Genomic DNA, 6,721 nt, shown 5'->3' with positions numbered 1-6,721 from the left:
AACAACAAATAGAGAAAAAAACTCAAGAAAAAACTTTGATCCTTTTCCACCCATCCAATTAAGACATCTATTTATATGACTTGAAATTCAAAACATTAATACTAATAATTCATGAATTTTTTATTAATTATGATGAATGCTTATTGTTTATGAATTACTTATAACTCATGAATATTTATATTTCATTAATTACTCATCAAATAAGGATTTTATTAATAACAAATATCTTTCATTAATCAAACTCAAATCCCCCAGTTCAACACACACAACTATTTTGAGCTAGTAGTTTTTGCTATTTAAGTATTTTTCAAGAACAATTTATCATCTACCCTTAATTAATTCTTTAAAAACATTCTAATATTCCAGTTGAAGTAGTAAAGTTGAATCATTAAATCTAACATGGTTTTAAACATGTAATTTTACATATAATTTGATCTTGAAAAAACCCACCAAGTATTTTATAAACCAATCCCAACAAGTGTTGGCAAGGGAAGTACTCCACCACCAGGTTTCTTTCTTCCTTTTCTTGTTCTTCCAGACATGAAATCAATTCCCCAACTCAGATGGGCACCCACGAATTCCACAGGTGTGAGAGAGAGAGAACAAAAACGATGCATGCCTTGTAATTTAATTAAGAAAAAGACAGCAATGAGTGATGGTTATTATCAAAAAATAAAACTGAGTGGAGGGATCCACAGGCCCTGTAGCCAGCGTGCTTCTTTTCAGAGCATATTGTGGAATGGCTTCCTGCAAATCGACACGAGAGCTCCTTCAAAATAAAAAAATATATAAAAAAAGGTTAAAGCTGACGGGAGGAGATGAGTATCATGAATTAGTTAGGTAACTAAGTAAATTATCAAAGGAGGGATCTTAATTTGGAGGTGTCATTAGCAGCTTAAGAGAATCATTATGACTTAAACCCATCAAAAGGCATCCCACTTAAGTGATATCATGTCATTAATTTAATAATCCTCGGAAATCTTTATCATGGTGAGAATTGGTGCAGATCGGCCACTAGAAACTACAAATTAAATTCGAGGTCGTGCTATTGCGAATCTCCACAATTTATATATATATAAAATCTTGATTCCAAGAGATAGTTTTTCTGGCAGTGAGATATTTTAGGCCACTAAAGAGCTCTCGTGGTCATTTACCAAAAAAAAAAACAAAGAAAAAAAAAAGGGTATATGATTAGTTGATTGACTCGATAGCTGCGACCTGGAAATTTTTGGTAGGGTTATTGCATTTTAAATAGATAAATATAACCGGTTAATTTAGTAGATTTATTTGTGATTTGATTAACCTAATTAAAATTTGATTTTTTAAAAAAAATTATATTGTTATAATATTTATTTTTAAAATATTAAAATAATAATATTTTGAATTGAGTCAATCCGTCTAACCAATGACTCAAGTTATAGGCTTGGTCAGGTTTAATAATTTTTTTATTTATTTGTTTTATTTAATTATACAATATTAATGAGAAAAATATTTTAAAAATTATACATATAAGGCTAATACATAATTATTTATAAAACAATTGAGAATATTGTCATAAAAAAGCCCTAAAAACACTAGTATAATGGGAGAATCTCTTAAATATTATTTTAATAAAATTATTAAAAAAAATTTATCAAAATTTTTTTTTGAAAAAAAGATTAGACACATCTGACACAATAAAAAAGACCTAGGTGCTCAAGAGAGTGAAAGTCCAGGTGTATGCCCATACACCTGGCTGGTTTTTTTTCTACAAATAAATGACACATCATCTATTTTTAGTTTTTTAGAAAAATAATCACCACTAACATTCTATAATTTAATTGAAATTAAATTTAAATTTTAAAAAATTATAATTTGCATCCTAATTTTTATACGCGCGTTAACACTCAACTTCTTCTTTAAAAACAAAATCAACAAATAAATCTGATTACTTATATAAATGCTATTTTTTTTCATTTAAAGATTATAGAGTTCTTATATTAAATATTATAACTTTGCAATTAAATTAAAAATAAAAAAACTTAGCGACCACCTTCAACATTTTCTAAATCCTAACCTTAACACTAAAAAGCAATTTACAAAAATTCAACCCAGTATCCAAAAAAAGAAGAAGCAAATCCTCACTGAATTCCCACCATCATATTCGAATATTGGCTTTGTTGACCCTTTCCTTTTTCCTATTGTTTTGCAGGCTTCAATAATCTCCATCATTTTTGTTCTTTCCAATTTACAAATAGAAAGCGACGTCGGTCTATGGACCTAGCTTGGTCCCTAATTCATTTGCCAAATCGAAATCAAACCAATCCTGAAATGTCTTAATTTCCCTTGTCATTGTGAATGTGTAGTTCCTTCAAATTCAATTGCGAAAAGAAATTATTCTATAAAATAAATAAAAATTGAATGTAGCACCATCTGTAGAACACATAATAAGACTGAATTTTGAATGTAACGACCGTAGCATATGTTCTCACTTTGATAACAATTATTTGATAGCAAAATTGAAACTATATATGTAATTGAAGGGAATTTCTAAAATTTGTTATAATAAATTGTTTAGTGTGACATGCATCATATTGTTTTATGATGGGAAAGTGTGGCTAATCTGACAGTAGCATTGAAAGATCGAGGAGTACGGAAAGTATTATACCGGTTATTTTTTAAAGTGTTTTTTATTTAGAAATATATTAAAGTAATATTTTTTTTATTTTTTAAAAATTAATTTTGATACCAGCACATCAAAACTATCGAAAAATACAAAAAAATAATTTAAAGCAAAGAAAAATTTTTATTTTTTTTCAAAAATACTTTTGAAACACAAAAACAAACAGGCTTTTAGGCACCATTTGGGAATGCGGTCCAAATGATATTTCAAAAAAAATAATTTTTTCATTTAAAATTATTTTTTAATATGTTTTTGGATTGTTTTGATGTATTAGTGTAAAAAATTATTTTAAAAAATAAAAAAATATATTATTTAATTTTAATATATTTTCAATTAATTATAAAATACTTTTAATAAACAACAGTTATTCAACCGGTAAATTTCAAATACCCCCTTGAAAGTAAGTAGTATATTGAGAAAGTTGACATGAAAATGAAACAAAAAACTAAGAACTCACTGTTGTTTGATTACTTGGCATCGTATTGAGATCCAAATCTTGGTATCTTACCCATATATATAAATCTTTCCAAGAATAACAGCTCATCTCTCAAAACTCGTGTGTTTGCCTTTCTCAACTCAAATTGTTTGGCAAACTGGGAAGCCCGTTCCCAACGACCAAGCATGTTCCAGTGTCATTTGGAGACAGAGGTACTGGCGTGATGTTCCTCTGGAGTGATCAGTAAAACAACAAGCATGTGTAATGTAATGATGTCATTTTTGTGATGGTTCGTTGCTTATAGTTCTTGCCATCGTCCTGGAGGAGTGAAACCAGGATAAGATGATCCTTGTACTCTGTTGGTGGGGGGGAACGGGAGGAGGAGGAGGTGAAGGGCTGTTGTGTGTTTGGTGAAGGAGAGAGAGATGAGGGGATGACAGTGGCGAGAGCTAGGGTTTGAATGAGAAAGAGAGAATGGGAATTCTTGATATAGTATATATAGGGTAGTTTTTACTTTTCATTGTTTTTGAAAATTTGTATTAATCCAAAGATATAATTGTAATTTTTTTAAAATTTTACTATAAGATATCAAATGTAATATTTCTTTATTTTTTATATATAAAAAATGATGCATTGATTATCTAAGCAAACAACATCAATTTATTTTTATCTAAAAACTATTATAGCTAATCAACAAAAAATAAAATAACCCAAAAAATTATTAATGGGTCACGATCTATGTTTTACCATATTTTTAATGGGAAACATTATTTTCATTAAACTCTCATCTTCAAAACAAAGCTATTGACACCAACATCGTCCTGTTTTGTTATTGAAATATTGCTAACCAACCATGTTTTTTCTCATCTCAATTTTAAAGGACTAGAATGTAAAATAAATAAAATTTAGGACTACAACCCAAAACACTCCATATATAATAAGGATCAGAAATTAAAAAAAAAACTAAAAAATGCAATAACCAAAGTGTACCTTTTCACTATCAACGTGCATTAAGAAAAAGATACGGATAGTTTTTGGATTTTGTGTAAAATTTAGTTCTTATTATTTAATATTTTTAATAAATAAAATAATTTTTTTATATAAAATCAAGTATTAATTTAATGTCAGATCTTTTTTGATATTGCAAACACAATGTAACATCCAAACTAAAATAAATTATCAAGCTTGTAACTATATAATAATATAAAAAGATAAAATTAAAAAAAAAAACTAAAACAAATAATTATTTAAAGATCACAAAAAAAAAAAATTCATAATCAAGTGCACTGTAACAATCCAAGGTGCAGAACAGAACCTATGTCTGAGTTTATTTTGAACATGTTTGGGAATGCGGTGCAACTCGTGTTTTTTAAAAATTTAAAATTTTTTTTTTTGTTAAAATTTAATATGATTTGTATGTTTTAGATCGTTTTGATGTACTGATGTCAAAAATAATTTTTAAAAAATAAAAAAATATCATTAGCATGCATTTCGGCACAAAAAATTATTTGAAAAGTAACCTCTACCGTACTGCCAATCAGTCTTTTTCTAATGTAATATGAACGACGCACTTGACTTATCTTTCTCCTTTTCATGACAATGTGATATTTTTGTGTTTGGTTTGACATTAAAAGAATAACTAAGATTAAATTTCTCCAATAACAATTTTAATTAAAACACACACCCATTTTTACATTGATTTGGTGCAATAAAAAGAATTTAATAATTTTTTTGAGGACTGGCCGTAAAATTTGAACCTAAAAAAATAAAAAATAAAATGAAATACACCTGAGAATCCCAGTTCAGGAATATAAATGTTAGCAATTATAAGGTTAAAAATCCCTACCTTGTTAAATTGAATGATAAGTTTAACTTAAGTTAACAACACTTGTCTCCTTGATCTCGCATGGAATTTGACAGAGGTCTCTTTATAATTAGAGTTTCTTTAAATAATATTTCAAAACAAATACACACACATATAAATTAGAGATAAAAACTAAAAAAAATTATAACAAATTTAATATTGTTGGTGTACTAATAAAAAGTAATCAAGTCCTTTTTTTTTTTACATTCTTTCTTGTTTTTATTAATTATCTTTTTTAATTATAACTAAGGGCATTTTGGGTTAAAAAATGGTTCACAACAATATTTTCTTAAAAACAGAGAAGGGTTTTTATCAAATCTCTCGATATTGTGTGATCTTATTAATTTCATGATATCTTAAAAGAATATTGTTATATAACTTTTGATATTTTCATGACTGAGAAAATAAGTGGTACATCTCAAGATGACAACATCTTTTATATATTTATCTATTTTTATATATTAAATTTATTTTTAAGATCAATGTATCAAAACGATTCAAAATATATAAAAAAAATTTAATAATTTTTTTTAAAAAAAACACAAGACGCTCATTAAATAAATAAAACGGGTTGGAGGCAGGGGGGCAATGGAATGGATCATCTTCACCCCAAAATGGTTGTCAAAATCTATTTTTTCCAATCAAAAAAATGGAAAATGAGAGAAAAACAAGTGGTAATCCTCTTGGAAAGCCTAGAAAATAGAGAATGAAAGTGCTTAGTGGCAATGGACACAAGAAATGTGGGCTGCAGAGGAGAGGCATTGAATGGATTTCAGAGTTGTCTTATAACAAATGGATCGGTCATATTCAATTTTTCCAGCAGTGAGATATGGTTTGGAAACAACACAGTGATGGGCTTCGAGCTGAAGAGTTGAAATTGTGTTTTTCATGCTCTGGGAGTCTCCGATTCAATCACTGAATTGTTCTCTTACTAGCATTTCTTTTCAAGAAATTATTCCATGCTCCTGATATAGTGTTATTTTACTCACGTAAAAATAGGTTTTCCCGTCATAACTATGCATGGATTCAGGATCCTCCTGCTTTCATAAGAACAAAACAGTACTGTACCATCTTCGACTCCAAATCATCTTACCAATATTTGACTGTTTCAGTTCAAAAAAAAAAAAAAAGAGTTGTGAAAGGATCTAGATAGGAAAGGAAGAAGATATATGTTTTTTTAGGTTATTTTTCAGGATTCTATCTTAAAAAAAGTTGTAAGAAGTTTATAATACTCAGTGATTAATTAGTAACTTCACTTTTTTTTAAAAAAAAGATAGATACAAGTTGAAGAGATTGATTTTATGTGCAAATACTTTTATTATTTTTTATGGGTTATTTATTTTATCCTTTATTTACTGTTTGTGTTTGTCTCTTTATTCACAATAAATCCCACAAAGTAACTAATAAAATAATAATTATAAATTATTTTTTATAGTTTAATATTATTTTCATAAAAAAAAACCCAACATTTTTTATGTTTACCTTTGCTTTTTTGCATTCTAGCTATAAAATTTAAAAAAATATTTAAATAGATTGCCGAGTAGGTAAGCCCATAAAAGGCTTGTGGGTTTAGCAACATTGAAGGGATAGGGAGAAAAGAGTGTTCCCAATACGAAAATGAAAGGACAAGTTCCATTACACCAATAATAACAAATCTCATCCATAAATTTGTTGCTCTTAAATTCAATGATAGTCAATAATCTAAAAGGAGTTTCATGTTGCATCGAGAATGGAATTATATTTCAAGAGGAATTTTGTT

At 27.7% G+C, this 6,721-nt stretch overlaps 1 long non-coding RNA gene across 1 annotated transcript; it reads right to left on the bottom strand.

Moving 5' to 3' along the window:
* Positions 1–369: 369 nt before the first annotated feature.
* LOC112324252 (uncharacterized) lies at positions 370–3,554 on the bottom strand. Its single transcript, XR_008057379.1, has 2 exons — positions 3,120–3,554; positions 370–747 (listed from the first exon to the last, which is right to left on the bottom strand). It is a non-coding gene; the product is annotated as an uncharacterized LOC112324252 (long non-coding RNA).
* Positions 3,555–6,721: the final 3,167 nt, after the last annotated feature.

Source organism: Populus trichocarpa, chromosome 15 (assembly GCF_000002775.5).
Source record: "Populus trichocarpa isolate Nisqually-1 chromosome 15, P.trichocarpa_v4.1, whole genome shotgun sequence".
Lineage (NCBI taxonomy): Eukaryota > Viridiplantae > Streptophyta > Magnoliopsida > Malpighiales > Salicaceae > Populus > Populus trichocarpa.
Note: the sequence above shows the minus strand (reverse complement) of the source record. Positions and strands in the feature narration are given on the sequence as shown.